Genomic DNA, 21,645 nt, shown 5'->3' with positions numbered 1-21,645 from the left:
AAGTAGGGCTAACATTTTTTGTTCCTCGATGATATGTGTACATTTAGCTGTATTAAAATGCATATTGTTTGCTTGCACCCAGCTTTCCAAGCGATCCAGATCACTCTGAACCAGTGACCTGACCTCTTCATTATTTATCACTCCTCCAGTTTTTATATCATCTGCAAATTTTATGAGCAATCGTTTTAAAAATGCCTAAATAGCATGGGACCAAGACCAGATCCTTGTTGAACCCCACTAGAAACACATCCGCTCAATGATGATTCCCCATTTATAACTACATTTTGAGATCTATTTATTGGCCTGCTTTCAATCCATTTAATGAGCACCATATTAATATATTATCTTTCTAGCTTTTTAATGAAAATATTGTGTGGTACCAAGTCCTATGCCTTACAGGAGTCTGAGTATATTACATCAACACTATTACCTTTATCAGCCAAACTTGTAATCTCATCAAAAAGAGATATCAAGTTAGTTTGACAAGATCTGTTTTCCATAAACCCATATTTATGCATACTTACGCATTTCAGACACATCGGGCTTATCTGGACAATGATGTTTTGCTAGCCATCTGGAACTTTTCTGTGGCAGGGTATTTTATTTCAGCATTAAGATAATAGACCTCAATTTTTATATACAGTGATGACATCTGCTGGTTTAGTCTTCATGTATGCTGAGCTTTTAGATTGTCAAGGACACCTAGAGCTTGGAATGGGTATTTTTCTGGTCTATACACAACCTAAATAAATATGTAGTTGGCACAAGCTGATTGCAGCACCTGCATTCTTGACTTTAGGGGGACTACTCACATGCGCAAACTTAAGCACAAAGAGTGCTCTGTTGAATCGGGGCCTAAGCAAGTAATTTTGTATAATATTCAGGTAGAACCAAGTTACAATCAGACCGGTTTGAGTCATACTTGGTGTATCCAAACCATGGGAGGAAATGGTAAGCATTGTTGTAGTTCAGGACTGTTAATTTGGATGTATAAATTGGGTGTGCAAATGGATTTAAATTAGCCAGCCATGAACATTTCACCAACCCCCCCCCCTTTTTTTTTTTTTTTTTTTTTTCCTTTTTCAATGCTACAAAAAAAAAAAAAAACAGTATTCACCTCTCCAATAGAAAACTGATATTTTGGTTATTAAACTGACTTTTCTCTCTTGGTTGTTTTACAAATCGATTGATTTACAGCAGTGTATATAACTAGATGTATATATATATTTTTACTCTTTATTTTAATCATTATTAATATATATGAATTTTCCATACAACTAGTTGTGACCTTTAAAAGACCCATTTGTGTTTGAGCAACCTCTTATTGTTACCTGCATATTTGTTTTATTCAAAATCTCAAAATAGTAACCGTACATTATAAAATCATGACAGGCCCATTTCTTTTTATGGGAGATATTTGAAGGAGTGGGATGATGCTGGAAGTGTCATCTTTAGAAGGGACTGGGGGTATCCTCAATTTTCCCTTTTTTGGCTAATTGGCTTCTGCTGTATACACGAGAATGGTTTCTGGTTTTGGTGTCTTGGTGATTTGTGCTTTTAAACTACAGTAAAGGATGCCTAGAGTTTGGAGTGAGGACTTTTTTCTTTATACAGTATTATAAGGTCCTGATTCAGCAATCCATATCTCTTCAACAAAGCAGTTAAGCATGTGCGTATCCCCATTGACATTGACTCCTGTTGGCTAGAAGCAGGCAGAAGGATTACAATGATCTAGCACCTTCCTTTCAAATGAGGGAACCTTTCTATAGATGACTCCATTTCAAAAGACCCAAGGCATAAAGAGCCTAAGGCCTTGTCTGTGCTAGAAAGGGTTTGCTGGTCTAGCTGTACTGGGAAACCCTTGTAGTGGAGATACTGCTTATAGCAGTTCCCTGAGTGAAATAGCAAACTATACCACTTTTTTACTGGTATAACTGCACCTACATGAGGGCTTTTGTCAGCATAGCTGGTGTTTCACACCCCACCGATGTAAGTATGCTGACAAAACTTTTACGTGGTAGACCAGGCCTAATTGACTTGCTGAGTGTCACACAGTTGACGAGCCAGAAACAGAACTGAAGAGTCCTAAGGCCCTATTACTTATGCTAACCACTAGGCAATGTCGCCTCTCCTAATTGGCCTGATTCCCAATGCTACTGAATTGTCAGAAGAAAACTTGGAGGTATCTTTTTATGCCAAATGCATAATGTTATCGCCTGCCTTGGCCCCTTGGATGATCTTCCCAGGGCAAAGCTCAACCCCTTTCAAGACAACCTAAAGTTTTCTGGGAACTACTAGTCTTGACCAAAGTGGGTGTAATTGAACGTAGAAAAACTAGCATCATTAATCTCCTCGAATGAAGCCTGGGTGTTTCGGATGAGTAGATTTCCTTGTGGGAGAGGGGCATAGAGGTTAGGAGTGTGATTTCCCAGCAGCGTGGCATTTCCCACCTTTGTCTGTGTCTTCTAAACTGTTTGCTTTAATGTGTGGAATCAAGCTGGATATAGCTCAGGTATTTTTGTCCATCATATATAAAGATTTTAATCCACCAGATACCTCCATGGGACGATCTGGGACAGAACGAACCACCATTCCTGAAGGGTCCAAAATTAAAAGTGATAATAGCAGTTAACCTGCATATGGGCAAAGCACCACTGACATTATTATTGGCAAATGCAGAAGTAATACAATAAAGATGGGGGCAAAGTTCAAAATACAAAATATGAAGTAGGATGATAAAGCGGAGATGTATAAGGCAAAAATGTCAAAAGGGTTTAGGTAGATGCATCTTAGCCAGTCAGTAATCTCAGAGTCAGCAGTATGGAGTCTGGGACATCCTCCTGATAGACCAATGCAGCCATTTGGTTCAGTACATGTGCAGAATCCTGTTCCTGAGTCCCCAGGTGTAGTCATTCACCACACACTGCACCACTCCACATCTGAAAAGGCTGAGCTTCCACCCAGGAGAGCAGGGCAGCTCAAAGCCTCCAGGCTGAGGTGACGAGGAAGGAGTTTCTTATAGAGGGAGCAGCAAATTCCCATTCTGCTCACCACACTGTGGGGACATCCGCCATAGAGATGGTCAGTGACATAGCACAAATTGGTCGTCTGCTGGTGGCAAGGTGGTTCCCATATATCTACAGAAAGTCTCAGTTGTGGCATCTCCTGGACTTCCTCAAAGAGGGTCTTTCAGTAATATAATGCCTGATGTTAGGAGGTGAGATTAGGATGGACTGGAAACTCACTACTGTTCCTCACATGCTTATCCCTGTTGAAGTCAGTGGCGTTACTCATGTGCTTAAAGTTAGGCATGTGGTAGTGCGCTTTGGTGAATCTGAGCCATACATTCCCATCTCCCCCCTGGAAACAGAGGTCTGAGTTTGGCCTAAGATCTTTAACTATGTCTGGGCAAGGTCATGATCTGTTGTTTCGAAAATAAATAAATAAAACCAGTCATATAGGTGGCCCTTTATGGGTTTGACCCTGCATCCAGTGAAGTCCTTGAAATTCTATGTGCAAACTGAGGTGTTTTAGATGAAACAAAAATAATCAGCGCATTTCATTCTGAAATGCTTCTGTCTTTTAATATTGGAGAGCTGAAAAGATCTGGGTATAGGGAAACTTATGCTGCTGAGATCTGTTGGCCTGTGGAATAATCTCCTGTGGGAAGTGGTAGAAATGCTCTCACTTGGACCATTGATGTTTAGATTGACACAGCACTGAAGCAGAGAGCAATCTTGCTCTGGGTGGGATGGACTAGATAACCAGACAGTTACAATGGACGGGAACTGAGGTGATCTAAGTTCTATTCCCAGATCAGTCAGTGATCTGCTGTGTGATGTTAGTTCACTTCACCTTTCTTTGCCTCTATTTCCCTTCCCATTGTTTTTTCCATCTTATCTATTTAGACTGTAAGCTCTTTGGGACAGGGATTGTCTCTTCCTATGTATTTGTATAATGCTTGGCACAATGATCTTGCTTTGAGGTATCTAGGTGCGGCTGTGATACAAATGATAAATAATGTCCTAATAGGACTTTTTTCTATTTCTAACTTGTATGAGTCTGTGACCACTCCTGGGAAATGCCCATGAGAGAGCTGGGCATCTTCCACCATCCCAAATGCTCTACCTATGAGATGTAAGGCTCAGTCCTGCCCCACTGAAATCAATGGTTGTTTTGCCAATGATTTAATGAGTGCAGGATCTGGTTCTTAGCTAGCCCTGTGTGTTTACTTCATTGAAGTCTCTTTCACCTCATCGCTGTTAATTTGCATAAAATTTCCCATGGTGTATTATAGTCTGTTTTTTGGGTGCAGGGAGAGGAAGGTCATCCTAACCTAAAACAAGGAATGTTTGTCTTGAGTTATCATTAGGGGCTGCTCTGAGCAGCTGGAAAGCTCAGTAATGCTTCTCGAGTCCATTCCAAGAGCATCGCAAGGTGTATTCTCTGACGGCAGACAGACTTGTGCAGCTGTTAACACTAGAAGTGATTAACACTGGTTGGACAGTGAGAGGGAAATAAATAACATCCTAATCTCTAGCACCATCATTCCTTTGATGAGAACAAAAAATATGAAGACTGAAAGATCAAAATAACTGTATTAGAGCATGAAAAGAGAAACGCTCTTTTAACAACCGCTGTTCAGATATATCTCCTTAGATCTGACATGCTGTAATATATTTGTAACACAGATATATATTAGGGGGTAAAGCCGGTGATTAATTTGCTTTACCTTTTCTGAGCATATACATAAAAACCTACATTAGTAAAATTAGCATTTTACCTGTCTTTGAAGATTTTTGCTTTGAAATGTATAAAGTCTTGTCGGTTTTGTGTCTCTCTGAAGAATATGTTTTTTTCCACCAAGCTCTCCCTCACCCCTTCCCTGGTTCATGCGAGTGGTGTAAGGCAGACACTCTGGGTTTTGTCTCTAATTACTTCATCGCTACCCTCTAGGGTATTGCGTTAGCTGCTGCCCATATTCACCCCTCTTGACTCATAATTGTTGTTGAAGCTTCTGAGACCAGAGATCAAAGTATTCATGACATTCATGTTCCTGTCAAAGGTCTTATCATTAAAGAAGCAACTCTATTTCAAGAGACATTTCCTCCTCTTAGGAGCACAACTCAAACTTGGCTCACTTTTTTCCCATTAGCAGTAAGGATGTCCAGGTGCATGAAGCAGCATGCATGATAGACTCGGGAGCCATGGGACAAGAATAGATGGTTTTGCTTCCTTCTTATCATGCCAAAATAACACATAATGCTACTCAATCGTGGGTTTAACGAAACTGTCAAGATTAAAAACACTATTTAAAATAAAAAATCCTCCCGTCTGAGTTGAACCTCCTTACGTGACTAAAACAGAAAGGACTTTGAAACAGAAATATTCTTTTCACCATTATGCTGTTTGCTTACCGCATTTCATTCAGCTTAACAGAACTAGGCAGCTAGAGGGCTGTGACTGCAGCTCATTACACCCAGCTCAGTCCCTGTTGGTTTGCTTTTTGTCTTTTGTCATAAACTGAGGTTATGAGTTCTTCGGGGCAGGGGAACTGTCTTTCATTGCATGTGTGCTGTGCCTAGCACAATGGGCCCAGATGCCCAGCTGGATTCTTTCGGTGATACCAGAATTCCAATAAATAAGAATAAGGCAAGTGAGTGGGTGAGTTCCTTTTTCTTGACCACCTTCTCTTGCCTGGCACATTTTTGTTTCGGTTTCTAGCACTACAAAGAAATGTTGAAACTTTGCTTTTTAAAAAGTTTTAAATCCATTTACAAAACAACCACAATATTTCTTCTGAATTAAGTGTTATTAAATAGCCGTCTCCCTATTTTTTAACACAGCCTAAATTTGGGATTTAAATGACAGTTTAAAGGGACTGTGTCAAGTAATTTAAGTGTCACTTTATTTTGGAAAACAGATCTCACATTCATTATCTAACATTGCTAGGCACTGCACACACACACACACACACACGAAAGACAGTCGTGGCTCTGAACAGCTTACAATCCCACGACTTTGTGTGCTTGTTGCTATCAACATGATAACCTGGCACTTCAGTTGTCGTAGAACTTTATGGCCACAGAGGAGATAGAACTCTCATATTCCCTGCTCCAGAAACACACTCCCCTATCTTTTGAGTTAAAGAAGAATCTTCTTTTGCTGTTAGCAGTAGATAGCAAAAAAGCACTGTACCCCCTACTGTAAATGTTAGCCATTTCATTACAACAGGCAGCTGATGGTGTGTTGAGACTTTTACGACTGCATATATTGAACCGCAAAAGGATTCTCAGTTCCTCCATATGAATGATTTTCCACATAGACGTGTGCATATAAGATGTAATGTAATGGACATCGTTAAAAATGTAGATTTATTCCACTCCTCTCCACATCCTTAAAATAAGAAAAACAACTAAACAGTTTAACTACTGCATTCGGTCCAATTGCATGTCCAATTTTTCACAGTTACCACAAGGCCTTATTTAGGCTTTAGGATATCAAGGTGAGGATGCATTAGGAGTAACTAAAATAGATGGATTATATGGAAGGGATGGGAGGAATAGAGTCACACACAGTCAGGGATGTGTGTATACACAGCCCTGGGGACTGGAGTCCTCTCTCTCTCCACAGAGCTAGCTGAGCAAGGGCCAGTGTAATTCAAGCATCCCACAAGCTCACTGTACCTGACCAAAGCGTCTCAGCCCTGATCAGGAGAGGCCAGTTCTGAGTGAGACAGTAGCTACTTCTTACAGTTCTTGGTGCCTCTTTTGACGTTACCATCACTGGTATTTGAGTGGTGGTTTTGAGATGAGGAAACCTGTCCATTAGGAACCAAATTGAGATCAGCAATACATTACACAGCCATCAAAGGTGGTAATGACATCCGGTCTTGACCAGCATGGACTGCATTTGAACCAGCAAGCTAGACGTGTAAGACTGTATATCTCTTTTCCTGAGGGGACTTTGTGATTCAGGATATTAAGTTCTTCCACTTTAATTGCGGTATTTTATGAAATGATTGCTGATTGGTAATAAAACCCCCCCCCCCCCCCTTGTCAACAGTACATGTTACAAACACACAAAATAAAATTTAGCTCAAAAGGCAGTCTGTGATGTCCAGGTGAAGGTGAATATCTGCTCACTCTGATTGTACAGTTTCTTTATCTCAGCCAAGTCTGAGGTTGTTACTTGGCAGTTTGAGTGTATCTGTGCGTGCGTGTGTGCATGTGCATGCATGAGAGAGAGAGAGAACTGACCCCTTTAAGAAAAATGGGGGAGTAGAGACAAAAAAAGGAAAAAAGATTAATGATTTAGTAGATTAAAAGCACTAGGCTTAAACATATGGAATCAAGCTCTAACTTTCTACCCTACATGAAATGATTCTTGTAATTCAAACTCATTCCCTACTGTATGGCCATCTAGTGTGACAAAGCCAGCGCCACCTAATTTGACACAGTTTGCAGTTTATGCTCGGGCAGCAGATACCTTGGTCTTTGAGAGCATAAATTACCAGTCTCCCCCGTGGGTGTTTCCTTCAGATCAGTGGCCATCACTGCTTCCTGCATAAGTGCACCTCTCTCTCCAACTTACTGGAGTTCCTGAGTGCAGAAATCCATAGAGACATTCACACCAAGGAAAGGAGAAAAGCATTTTAAGAAAGATGTAGAGTTTACTTGAAAAAAGTCCTCCTCCCTTCCCATGCGTTTTCCTTTCCTATGTGGTTGCTTTTAAATGTTCCATTATCATCTTTGCATGCAGTGTCTAACACCCCTTGGAAACAGTAGCTCTTGTACTGGTCAAAAGCTTGGAGAACAGATTTTCTTTATTTTATTTACGCACTTAGCGTAAGAACTTGAAAAGACTTTTTTGTCCTGCCTTAATTTCTTTTCTTGAGGTGTGTATTTGTGGAATGGGGGGTGTGTGTGTAATTATCTGAACCTTAAGTCCATTATTTCTTTTCCAGGGAAGGAACATGGGAATGACAATTCAAGTACAAATCTCTATTAGAAGGCACCATAGTTAAGAAATACGATCATTGCTATGTATTATTTATATTGTGGTAGCAGCTAGAAATGCCATTGTACTTGTGTACCCGTCTCTCCTTACTGCTGCATGGATAGTGGACTTCATGGTCATTTAGATAGTGAGCTGAGGTGGTCAGCTTCATACTGATAACACATCACAGTTGAGCCTCTTAGGTTCATACAGGAAAATGTCCGTCACTCCTCAAGTGAAGTGGGGCACTTGGATTCTAATGGTGCCACCCCGATGCGCTGCACTGAAGTAATTCAGGTCCTCTGCTGATCCGGGTCTGGATGCTTAACCTTCAACAGCATGTGGCGCAACCTGGCTGGAGACTGGATTCCTTCACTCTTACGCCATTTCCTTAGTGGAATGTCCAGCTGTTTCTATGTCCTGTCAACAAAACGGCTCCTGGGCAGAAAGGGTGTCTTTGAAAAGTAGCGCTCTGGCAGTGAAAGAGTTAAAATGATATCTTTGTTGGGACAGAGTTCTGGTAGAGCTGAGAAAAGGTTGTGGTGTCCCACTGGTCCAAATGGATTTTTCTTGCCATTTTCATGCGCATCAGTAGTGACAGGACCCATTTTTATTCCCACTGTAGGGATATGGGACTTCACAGTTTTCACCCATAGATCTCAGATGGCTTGAGGGGACGGGGTTGAAATTGGACTCCATATTTCTCAGAGGAAATGCCCTTCACTATAATGACACAAACCAAAACCCTGGACTCAAACAGCCGTGATCATCAGCAGGTTAGAAATCTGGACACGGGTCTGAATTTTGAGGCTCGTGCTCATCAAAATAAAACCAAATTCTGTTATCAAATTAATGAAGGTGGTCTTCCCCTCCTTACTTTTGGTCACCTCCCATTTGGTGTCCTGTTTAAACTTGCCGGGGCAGAGGCCATGACTTCCTCCGTCTTCTGTGAAGCAACAAACACACTTTTGGGAACAACAAAATAATATCCTGGTATCGAGGGTGTGTGTAAAATGCAATTGGCACTTTCAGGACTGTGGACTGGGCTGGAAAGTCTCCTTGGCAAAGAATCTCTGCAGGATGAGCCAAAGCTTCTACTCACTCCCTACCTCTGAATCCTTCCAAATCCTCTTGGAGAGTGAGCGAGAGATGCTGGCAGGAGGAGAAAGTGGAGTGGGCTCGCCTGTTTCCTGAACCGTCCTCAGCAGCACTGGAGCATCCTGCCACATCAACTTCCTGATTAGTTTCTCTCACAGAGTCCTCAGATTTGGGAGCAGGGAAAGAACTTTATAAAATTCTCCATGATCAGTCAAGCGGAACCTATTTTCTCTCACAATGCAATTAACGGCACCAACATTTACAAAATATGATTACAAGCGCTTTGGTTAAGTAGAGGAAAGTATATTAGATAGCAGCGAGGGGTTGATCTTAATGTGCATTTTTTCGAGAGACTTGCATTTTCTTTGTGCAAATAAAGAGGCCCTAAATTCTCCATAGGCACTAAAATCAATGCAGTGGAACCATGATAACAAACACAGGCTCCACTTTTTGCTACATCCCCCAATTAATTAAGCCTTTCACGGGCATGTAATTAGGAACATTAGCAAGTCATAAAATTGCCGTGAGTCTCTAAATTATGTGCTGGCCCTCAGCAATTTGTTTTTAATTCCTTTTGAAGACAATGGCACTGCGGGGCCCCATAGATCTTCATAGCAGCCTACTGTTTACTTCTTTATGGCTCTATGAAGATCTAACTGTTTTCTACTACTCCCCGATGCACCCACACTATTTTCTTGTGCATTTTCATTACCTGAGTTAGATTTAAAGGGGAAAAAGGCATACTCGTGCCAGAGTGCCTTCCCTCCCTGCCCCAACAGTCCCTTGTCAAGAGGCCATGTTTCCCCTCCACCCCCACCCCCCCAGATAAAAGAAAGGTTCATTTGGAGTCTGAGCTGCTAACCAAACAGCAGCCATCACTACAATTTATGCACTTTTATGTAGACTTCTGTGAAGCAAAAATAAATAAATAAAATATTTCAAGGGAAGGATTATTTCCCTATTATTGTGATTTACTCCTCCTTGATGAGAGTGTCTTTCCCAGCGGAGGTGCAGAAAAACATTTGTATGATCTCAGGGTCAAGAACAGGAGAAAGAAGTAAATAGTGGGAGCAAATTGTTTTTCCTTCTAAATATCCTGGGTCATTTACAGCCAATGGATCGGCGTAATAATATTGGGACGTGAGTTCCAATAGTAGAATTATTTCTTGATTGAAATATATATTGTTTAGACTCTTTCTAATACCCCAGTTTGCTTGGTTGTGTGAGAAGTAAATGTTCTCTTGTGAATGAATGTGCAGCCCCTCTCCCTCTGTTCTGTAACTTGTCCAGCTTCTACATTGGCCAGGGCCAGTGTTGTCTCAAAGCCGGCCTAAAGACCGTTTTGATGGTACGCATTAAATTATGCTTGACTGTGCTTTGTTGGCCTAAATTGCCAGTTGTTAGTCACCAAGCTTTCCTGTTCCTCAGACACCATCATCTTGTCAATTAACATCACCGAATAACAACACAGACTTAATAATAATACTAGAGAGAGAGTAATAAGAGGTGAATTGTCATCTGCCTAGCACAACAGCCCAAGGACACAAGGAGCTAAATGGCACGCAGGTAGCTAGGTGCGGGGGAGAACCTCTCATGGGGTTTATTCTTCCCCCAACCCCTCCCCCCACCATGCAAGTGGACAGGATGGGTGGGAAGTAGGCAGAGCCTGGGCTGCTAGCTCCCCAAGCCACATTGGATAGCATGATTTCTTCAGCATGTCAGCAGATGCTAAGCCAGGCATAGGGCAGATGCCGGCACTTCTTCTGCGGAGCAATGGGAGCCCCGAAGGCAAATGGTGACTCTGGGCTGCTCAGAGGCAGTTCAACCACACTGCCTTTTGCTGGGGCAAAGCCACTGAGCCCAGGCTGTTTTCTGAGTGGTGGTGTCTATATTCTGCTAATAGGAAAGAATTGAGAAGGGATTGGATTAGTCTAGGCTGGGACTTCTAATTTCCATTTTGATCTTTCCTTGTCCATCGAGACATCATGGGATGTCTTTTTGTCTTTGGTCAAGAGTTAATAGTTTATTTCTAATGCTTTTCTTTATACAATTTAGAGGAAATGCTATTGCTGGACCAGGGGTTGTGTCAAAAAGCAGCAGCCCAGAACGAAAACTATCCCCAGAATACTTCATCACTAGTGCTTTCGCTGTCTGATTAAGCTTTGTTTTTTAGGCTGGTTGAAATATCAAGCCAAGCAAATTTTGAGACCCTACCTGTTAGTGCAAAGCAATATCTGCTGCGCAGATCTTAGGGAAATATATTTGCAAATAGCTTGAGAGAGAGAATGAATGTAGAATGTGCTTTATCATCCATAAAGGCTATTTTTAAGTGTATTCAGAATATTTAAGAATAATGGTGAATGCTTAACTGTTCCAAGGCTGTTGTCTAAATCACAGTTAAAGGAAGCTGGCTCAAGAAAGCTCCCATATTAAAGTATTTCTAAAATCAAACATTAATGACTCTCATGGGCTGATCCCCTCCACCACCACCACCCCTTCCCCAGTGAGAATAATTCCAAGTTATTTCCCACTGCCACTTCTAAGGCTATTGTACAGATGTGCTCAGTTTAGAAAAGAAAAGAAATCACAGTCACATTGGAATGCTTGGCCATCTACACAATGGAGCTCTGACTCACTCCAGCACCTGGCCTTGGGAATGATCAGATGGCATCAATCAAACTTCAGGTTCCAGGGCATAAGATTTTTTTGTGTGGGCGTAATGGGGAAGAATTTTCCTTCCTTGTACCACACTGCACAATTGCAAGAGTGCATTGTATGGAGGTGGGGAAGATCATGCTCAACTGAAGCATCAGGTAGCCATTTTCAAGAGACAAAGAAGCCGGACTTGATACAGCAGTGCTATGGGAAATGTTAGTGGGTGTGGAAATTCATGTGGGTGAAATTCATGCCCCCTCCCCATGAAGCGGGGCAAGTACAAAACCTAAGCACCATGTAAGTCCCCCTTAAGTATTATTTTGAGGGTATGAGTGGGTCTTGTGCTCAGCCTCTGTGCAGGGGTGAATTTCATCCTGTGAGCACAATTCTCTAGGTCAGGAGACCCTTGAAATCAGATTCAGCAGGCAATGGCTTTAAATGGGAACTCAAAACATAAAGTAAATCTAGCTAAAAGTACTGCCCCGATCACATACCATATCTCTGGTTTACTTTCAATGGGCAGTTCACACTGTCTCTTTCCAACATTATTTTACATTGATGTAAAACTTTACCCAGGTTCCTTGCTCAATTTGTTGAAATGATAAACCTTTAAAAAATATTTCCTTGGATAGCAGCGGCTACCACTAAAAAGACAGAAGCTGATGCTGGCATTGTCATATAGGAGGTTCGGGGTTTGTGTGTGTATAAGGTGTTGGGTTTTGGTTTTTTTTTTTTTTAATCTCTGCTCTCTTTTCCATTGGGAACATGGTATCAATGGCAGGGGATCACACATTCTTTGACTGAGCTCTTCAGTTCAGGGCATGGGACAGATATAATCTTCACTCAGTGATACACTATTTTGACACTGTAGATTTATTGTGAGGCCTATTGGGACAGGCCTATGCTTTTGTGAGAAAAGGCCAGCGAAGGCCACGTTCAGTCAGATGAGTTAAATCATAGGTTGATGAGGACTGGGTAGGAAGGTTGCAGAGGGAGGTTTCTCCTTAACCTGATGCTGCTGAGGATGAAACATGATTATATCCGTGACCCTTGCTTCATAAGTAAGTTTGTGCCTCTGTTGCATTTGTGAACAGCTCCTTCTGACAGAGTTATGAGCAGCATTATCAAGCCTCATGTTTTTATTATGTTTCACAATATTTGTTTTACATAAAAGTAAGTTTCTAGCCTTTCCGGTTTTAGAGGAAAGCTTGGAAATGTGCTCCCTGTAGCCCTAAAAGCTCAGAAAACAAAAGACACGTGAATCCCAAATGTATCATTTTTAAAAATCTCATAATTTTTAAGCCAATCTCATGATCTTTTGGAGCCTGACTCGTGAATTTTGGTCACTTGACACTGGAAAATACTGCCACAAGGAACCATTCCAAGTTGTACAACTAGTAAAAAGGAAGTGAAACTGAGTTCAAAATATATGCACATCCAAACTCTGCTGTGGATCTGTTCGGGTTTTGTGTTACTTTGTCAGAAAACCTTAAAGCTTCTCAAAAGCACAGTGCCCTCTGCACCAATTGGCAAAAGTGCATTCTAGTCTCTAGTGTTCTCTGCAGCCTGGATGGGATAAACAGGAGCCTTAATCCACTAGTGTAAGAGCTAGAAATGAAAAATTAAAATGTTTTTTTAAGTACGTTGCAAATTCCTGCATGTGGTGACTTCTAAATAGTCAGTACGACACTTGCACTTCACAACAAAAGCATGGTTAGAACTTGCATCCTTCTGCTCCAAAAGCATTTGGGCTAGAGGAGACTCTCCATTAGCTGTTAGCCATATGGGGTTATGACACTTAAAGCAGCCATTCCAAGTAGGACAGGGCAGCGACTCACATTCATGCTAGCTGGTTTGTTACAATATAAATGTGTGTTTTATTGTTGATTGACTAGTGTCAAGGATGTTCTGACAGTGAGAGAGTGTACACCAATTGTCTGTCTCCACATCCTTGCAATACATATGCTCAGAGATATAAGCACATATCTTTGTGTACTGTACATTCACACGCCTGGTTAGTGGAAAACAAAGGAGCATATAAATGAGTTCTTCCTTGTCTCTGCAAGTCCAGAAACTGAAGTTGAGTTTGGTTTGTTTCAGAGGCACAATCCCCTAGGAGATAGGAAATGGTTATTAAGAAGCCCAGAGACCAGTGTCTAACCTTGAGTAAGTGTTTTCTTGTTGTCAACCAAAGATCTAAAGAAAATCCTGAGGAGAATACATGGCAGAGACATATATTATAGCTGGCGCTTTTTATCTCACACATGTGACTTTGCCTATCATGAACTGTACGTTTTTATTCTCACTAGTGGGACAAAACTATATCCCACTGCAGCATATATCAAGAGGAAGAACATTGTACCTCCTTTGCATTAATATAAATAGCTGTTTAGGACTGATTCCTAGGCCAGATACTCTCATCTCACCTGTCCTTCATCTACTATATTTGGCATGTAGCTCAAGTTTGGTTTATTTAGAGCCAGAATAAAGCAGCTTTTACATATTAAAGGTGCATTTTAAAAGAGCATTTTCTATTCTAATTTGGGGGGAGAGGAGCTCTTTAGGGCATTCAGGGAATGATGTCCATCTGATTTACATTTCCCCTGTTGGAGCAGAGCTGCATACGCATATTAGAATGTAAATAATAGTGATGGATACATGTATCTTTAAAAGATCCATTTTCCCTTTTGACTAAGGCGTCCAGCAGAGGAGAGAGAACGTAGATCACTTTTACAGGTGAGAAATCAATCTTCTAAGACAATGTACATGATGTGTATGCTAACACCTCCTTTAAAAGGAGCTGATAGCTGGGGAAGGGATGCTAAATTACTAAAGAACTTATGTTTAATGTAAGAATTGACTTGTCAAATACATATAATTTATAACAACACTACTTAACCTTCAGTAGCACTTTTCATCAGCAGATCTCAAAGCGCTTAACAAAGGAGGTCAGTATCATTATCCCCATTTTACAGATGGGGAAACTGAGGCCCACAGCAATGAAGTGAGTTGCCCAAGGTCACCTGGAGGCCAGTGGCAGAGCTGGGAATAGAATTCAGATCTCCTGAGTACCAATCCAGTGCTCTGTACACTAGGCCATATAGTTAAATGTTCTTTGTTGTATAGGATGTTAGCAAAAAGCCTTTCCCATTCTGGGAATTAAACAGCACCCTGTTTGCATTATTGGATTAAGTTGGGGACAATTTCATCTGTACTAAAACATCATCCTGCTATTGTTACTTTGTGCCCCCTTCCCCCACTCATTTGTCTTTCACACCTGTTATGACCTGTCATTTAAACTGTAGACTCCTTGGGGCTAGCATTATCACTTATGTTTGTACAGTACCTAGCGCAGTGGGGGCCCAACTTAACTGAGGCTCTAGATGCTACTTCAGTACAAATAATTTTTCTCCTCCTCTTCAGTAAGGTCTTTATATATAAAGTTATGCTTGCATCATATAAGGCCATATAATGACACCAATGGGAGCTTAGCTACAGACTGGGGGCAGTTTGAGGCTTAGAATGGTGTGATTGGCCAAAAAGCACCGGCTGCATTCTGTGTTCCTGTCACACAGAAGAAGAGTATAATCCAGTAGAAAAGGAACCATGGGACTCCCCCTCCTGGAGACCAGATATGGGGGAAACTCTTTGAGCTATGTGAATATTTGGGGGGAGGAAATTCTGTGAATGTTCATTTGACTTCTGATTAAAATTTCTATTTAACCCCATTAAACTACACATCTCATGTTCTCACTCTGTGAATATGTGAGCTTCAGGAGCTCAAATGCAGATGAAAAGCAAATGTGAAGCTCAGATATGCCCAGTGAGGGTGTGAAGTCCTAGCCCCATTTTGCAGGCTTTGGAAACTTATGGGTGGACAGGGTAAATGACTTAACCATGGTGACAAAGGAAGATTGTGGCAGAAGTGGGAAGAAAACCCAGATCTTCTGAGTCCCGGTTCATTGCCTTAACCACAAGATCCAACCTCCTTCCTTAGTATTTACTGCAAACTCTTTTTGTGAGCTGTTCATGTAGGGTGAACAGAACTGTGCAGAAATCAGCAAAAGTTTTTGAATAACAAATGTGAGAATTTTGCAACCTGCTCAGGAACAGAAAAGAGGCAACATTAAAAAATGGTGTTCTAAAATATCTAAAAATGGTTCCTTCATTCTGCAAGGGAAGCAAGCATAGCATGTCCACACTAGTTTATTAGCACTGGCAACAACCTAATAGAAGGATGCATGTCCTGCCACTCCAGCTTGAAGGCGATTACTACAATGCTGGAGGCAGCTGGGACATCATCTGTAACAATTAAGTTGGGATGATAGAGAATGTCCAAGTGGCCATATGTATAATTATAGGCATAGTCCCATGCTCTGGGTTGGGGAATCACATAGGGCTCTTCCATCAGTGATGATAAAGGTCCTAATAGGGATGAGATTTGGAAGATTAGTCCAGGTGCTTATCTGAAATCCAAACTTCTCATATCTGCTGAAGGGGTCTAGAAGTCTTATCTTAACAGGCTTTCTCATTCTGCACCTTCATTTCCACTTAGCTCTGGAATCTTGAAGGGCAGGCACTGGGAGACATGGAAATGAAAAGCTGAGGGTGGGGATAAAGTTACCCTAAAATAAATCTGGTTTGAATTTGGATTGCAGGTTCAGCAGGTGAAGAGGCACGTTCTTGTTTTGGACCAGCTTGTCCATTTCCCAGGTTGCATCCTGATATTCTCAGCAGGAGCCTGCAATGTGATAGACCTTCTAGATTATTGGATGTTAAAAAAGAGAACAAAGCGTCAACAAAAAGGCAGAAACATTGCACTCCTAATAAACCAAATCCCACAGTTGCTTATTTTTCAGGGAATTATTTTTACTTTATTAACTAAGTTTTGGAAGTAGTTAACCACGTCAGGGAGGTTTGGGGGGAAACATACGAGCTACCCCCTGTGTTCCTGGTACTTTGGATTCTTTCTTGTAAAACTGCCTGGAAGGAACGGTAGCTGGAGACTATTGCAAGTTAGGGCCTGATTGCAGAAGGGGCCGGGCAAAGGTGAGTCATTTGTGCCAGGGCAAAGTTAGTACACCCATCTGATTTGGCAGTATTTCACGCCTACTTCGCACTAGTGCAAATGACGATCCCAGGTGTAGGGCAATGGTGAATCGGGCCTCCGCTCTTATGTTGGATTTAGAACTGGGTGAATAGTGGATTTTTTTTTTGGTTTGTTGGCAATTTTGAAAAAAACCAAAAAATAATTTTGGGTGGAACAAAATATTTGGTTTGACCTGAAATAAAACCTTTGTTTTTAATGTTGAACATTTTAAAATATTTTTAAAAACATTTTAAATAAAATTTAAAGGAAATTTCAAAACCTTTCCAGTTTTCCAACGGTCAAAATAATTCACCCCTCTCTAGTTGGATTAACCCAATAACCCTGCAATAAAACCCTCCTTGGAGAGGGAGATTTGTGTCCAAACCCTGAGTCTTTGGTGAACTTTTTCATTTGTCTTTTTGCCCCTGGCTACAGTCCCTCTGAACTGCAGAAGAACCAAGAAATGTGAAAACACTTTGATCTATGTTGGGGGAAATGAGATCAATGAAACGTCACCGGGCTCAGCCTTTTTTCCCCTCTGTTCTCCAGAGGGTCCAGTGGCAGCAGCAAAAACTAATTTCCTCCTTGAACCCAATATTCAGCCAGCACACTGAGCCAAAGCTTCCTCAGAGCTGTGGTGCAGCACGTGGGTGGGGATGTGGAATAATTAGCTGGGGAAAGAAAAGTAAGAGGATGAACTAAGTTGATTATCTTGTTTCAGAGAAGCATGAAATTAAGCAATCAGGGGTTGAGGAAAATTAGGGGGAGTTTGCAGACCAAAATAAACAAACTCTCCAGTTTGTAGGAGAATGCTGGAACGTGGGGCTAAGAAATTCTTTAATCTTCTTCATTCCTGAAAGCACAAACAACTCTGACATGAGAAAGTGATGCTGCAAACAGACTCGCTTAGATAGGGAGAATGAATGAAGGTCTTACTGATGCTGTTAGTTTGAAAGAATTTGTCTTCAGAACATGCTTCTTATCAGTAAGCGCTACAGAGTAGAATTTCTTAGATCTTTCTCTTTTTCTATCTGTCTGTCTCTACCTCTCTTTCTTTGCTCTCATTTGTTTCCAGCAGCTTGTGGAAAGTTTCTAATTTATGTTCTGAAATATGTCTCATTTTTTCTGGTACATGTAGCTATTGTATTGTATGTGTGCCTATGTCTGTACTTTACGTCTATAGAATGGACAATAAATCTTCCGTATAAATCCTTTTAGGTGGCCTATTAATGAGTTATTTTGATTATTATGGACCGGATTCTGTCACCCTTACTCATGTAAAGCAGTGCTTTACTCTGCAAGTAACCCCATTAATTCCAATGAAACTGCATGTGGAGCAAGATGCTGATGAATGCAGAAGTGGTAAAATCAGGCTTTTAATCATTCCTTCTTTGACTACTACCAAATATTTTCACAGTGCCGTACGTATACTTAAGACTTCCTGGCTCGTTCTTTTCTTGCCGAATCAATGCAAGCCCTATCTCAGGGCTTGTTTTCACACCCGAGAGGTGGAAGCTACAACAATCGGTGAAGCTCTCCTGTTAACATAATGCTGTCTACACCAGGGGTTAGATCATTATAACTAGGTCGCTCGGGGTGTGGATTTTTCACATCCCTGAGCGATGCAGTTATATCAATATACGTTTGTGTAGACCTGGCCTCAACATGGAAAAGACAATTTTCCATGCCTCCAAGGAGATGGGCCTGAAATGGAACAGCCCCTGTCTCCTCTCTGAACTATGGGGCAGCTCAGGTCTGGATCTGAGCTCCAGGACTCAGCCTCCACACTGCACAGAGACAAGACACAGCACTGCAGTTCAAGAAAGGGAGGTTGCGGGGAGATGAATGATGTGATATTTTTAAGCAGGAGGTTGTAATCTTACTAATGGTGGCAAAGGGGAGGGAGGCTGGCTATCTTCCTAATGAAGGATTTGGTTAGACGGACAGTAAGCATGCGGCAGGCTGTGGTGTAAATCTACCTTGCTCTAGCCTGCCATTCACTAAGTGTCCAGGTAGACTATGCAGCTCTCACGAAAAGGTCCCTATGGCTCTTTGATCTACTCCACTTTCAAAACAAAGACACTATTTCAATGTGGTTGGTATGTATTTTGATTTTTAAAACATTCATCCATGGAACATCTGTCCCATGCTCTGTGTGTCTTGCCAATATTTAAAACACAGAATACTCAACTATTTCCCTGGGCTTCTAAAATCTATTGCCAACCACTATTGCCATTTTGCCATTAACAAATTAATGTATTGCTTTAACATTGTAAGTGGCAGCCAAATACTGTAGAAAAGAGGCATTACATTTTCAGAACATAGTGCTGGGTATACCCCAAAAACACCTGCCCCCCCTTTCCAACCTTTCTGGCTGATTTCTGCAGAGAAGCTGCTTTGAATCCTCTATTTGGAGTTGAAGGTTTAGGGAGAGGGGCTGTCCCAACCAGGGAAGGAAATCATTCGTCAGCCAGCAAGTCCACCATAATGAACAGAATTTATTTGATTAAACAATGCCCTCTCCCCACACAGAACCCCCTACTATTCTATCTCCTGCCCGTGATATGGAAGGTGGCTGTCATGCAACACGGCATGCTCTGGTAGTAAACTGACTTTAACGCAAGGGGACGTTTCTCAGAGACTGACTGACAACACGAATGAAGCAGATCAACGTCAAATGTAAAGGCGCTGGCTTTCCTCTGCTCAGATCACAGTCCTATACCGGCTCTGAATCATGATCCTTGCAACCAGCAGGCATAAATTTATACTATACAGATGAGAACCGTGCCTCGGAGACAGAACATCTATCTCTTTTGCACTTATCTGCCACCATGACACAAACAATCAGGGATGATTCTCTGGCACAACAAACAACAAAGTACCTTCTTTGTCTTTGCCTCAAAGGAAACACCATAACACATCTTTTTGCCCTATGCCTTTATTACTTATTTTTGTTCAATAATCTTCCTGTGTTCCAGGGTCGGGCCATATAGCTATATCTGCCCTGTGCGTGGTGTCTGAGCAACATACAGCCACGTACTAAAAGGGGGGAGAGAGAACACAGTCAGTCAGCGGGGTTTAAACAGTCCGCTGCAGTCTAGGGCTCAGCCACAAATCTCCAACTCCATCCAGGATTTACTTTTCTCTTCTGTCAGGGACTCCTGATTTTTGGTCAGTGGAAGAGAGGAACCTTATATGCTATTTAGGAGTCTTACTCAGCTATATAACTTAACTCTCACGCCTCACCTCCTCCCCATCTGAAACCATGCTGTATGTCTGTGTTGCCAAAATTCCTGAAAGGACCAATTCCACACGAAGGTCACTATGCCCATTTAGCCGCGGCCTTCCTCCTGCTAGCATGTATCTTATGCCCCATTCACCTTGGAATGTTGATTCTGGATCTTAACAATGCCACTATAAAGAGCAACACTGTTAAGTGTTTCCCTGCTGGTCTTTTTACCAGAAATATGTAGCTGTTCTGGGGTTGTAGAGGGAACTTATGTTGGTAGATAGAACCTGAGTTGCGTACCCACAGTCGTCTCCAGCCTTGTTCACAAGACTTGCTTAATTGATGTGTCTGAGACTTGATGGCATTTATGTAATAGGGAAGAATCATTTCCTCCAGTGCAGGAATGAATGGATGAAATTCTCTGGCCAGGAAGTCAGAGTTGATAATCATAGTGGACCATTCTGGTCTTACAATCTAAGGGCCCAGTCTATGCATATTTTTTATTACTATAACTGTGGGTTAGTGGCGTGATTTGTTTTATTGATATGCTATACAACCCCTACTGTAGGCACAGTTATATTGGTATAAAAGCGTGTTATACCAGTATAGCTTATTTGCCTTTCCATACTGAAAAAACTATACCAGTCTAAAGCACCATTATACCAACATAACTGTCCATGCTAGGAGTTTGCATCAGTATTACTACACCAGGAAAGTTAATGTAGTACAGCTTTCTAGTATAGACAAGGCCTTACCACTATAGGCACCTTTATACCAGTATAATTGCATTCACACTAGCAGGGTTGTACTGCTAAACTATACCAGTAAAATTAAAGCCATGCAACTTTTGTGTCTAGACAAGGCCCACGAATGAGCTTTGAGAGCCTTTGCATGGAAGATGCTATAGAAGTAAAGCGTTGCTGTAATTGATCTATGCAGATTAATACCATTAGAAATGGTGCCATCTGGAGCTTTTAACAGCCCTAGACTTTTTATTTGCACAGCCTCTCCCTTCAAATTGAAGAAATATGTCCCCTACTACATGCCTCATGGTTTGACATTATTTTTCAGGCATTAGTAACGTTCTCTTCCTTCCCTATTTCAAAAGGAAAAATGGAATCCAATTGTGCCTCAGATGCAGACGGCCCCTTGCACTATATTTCCTACACCTCCTCTCCAGATAAGCCACCTTTTAAGATGATATATTGTACCACTTACCTTTTATAGTGTTCCACCTAGCGAGAAATGGTGAGATCCACTCTATATTTAGTCACAAGTAAACTGATCCATTTAAAATAGAAAGTTGAATGTATAGAGCAGATTAAAGTGTGGGCCAAGTTTTTTGCTAAGATTTCAACCCTGGCAGAATTATTATGAAGCATTTTGTGCTTTTTAAAAAGAAAAGTAATGATGGTCTTAATGTTTGTTGCATCATTTTTAGATTGACTTTCAATTTGTTATTAGCATTTTATATTTCCCCTTCAGCTGATTATGTGCACAGATTAAAAACGCTTTATCTCTACAATGTCTGGGCCTGCTCTCTATAAATCTAATCCAGAGGGACACTGTCATTTAC

At 41.4% G+C, this 21,645-nt stretch overlaps 1 long non-coding RNA gene across 2 annotated transcripts in view; it reads left to right on the top strand.

The window, feature by feature from the left end:
* Window positions 1-16,606, top strand: part of LOC137146459 (uncharacterized) — a 47,699-nt gene extending 31,093 nt beyond the window's left edge. For both annotated transcript variants that reach the window (XR_010917950.1, XR_010917951.1), the window contains exons 4-5: window positions 14,448-14,487; window positions 16,410-16,606. This is a non-coding gene — a long non-coding RNA (uncharacterized lncRNA). The remainder of the gene's footprint in view (window positions 1-14,447; window positions 14,488-16,409) is intronic.
* The last annotated feature ends 5,039 nt before the right edge of the window (window positions 16,607-21,645 follow it).

The sequence above is a fragment of the Emydura macquarii genome, unplaced genomic scaffold (assembly GCF_026122565.2).
Source record: "Emydura macquarii macquarii isolate MOO-44397 ecotype Brisbane River unplaced genomic scaffold, CSIRO-AGI_Emac_v2 contig_450, whole genome shotgun sequence".
NCBI classification, from domain to species: Eukaryota; Metazoa; Chordata; order Testudines; family Chelidae; genus Emydura; species Emydura macquarii.
The sequence above is the reverse complement of the archived record's forward strand: the minus strand, read 5'-3'. Positions and strand labels throughout refer to the sequence as shown.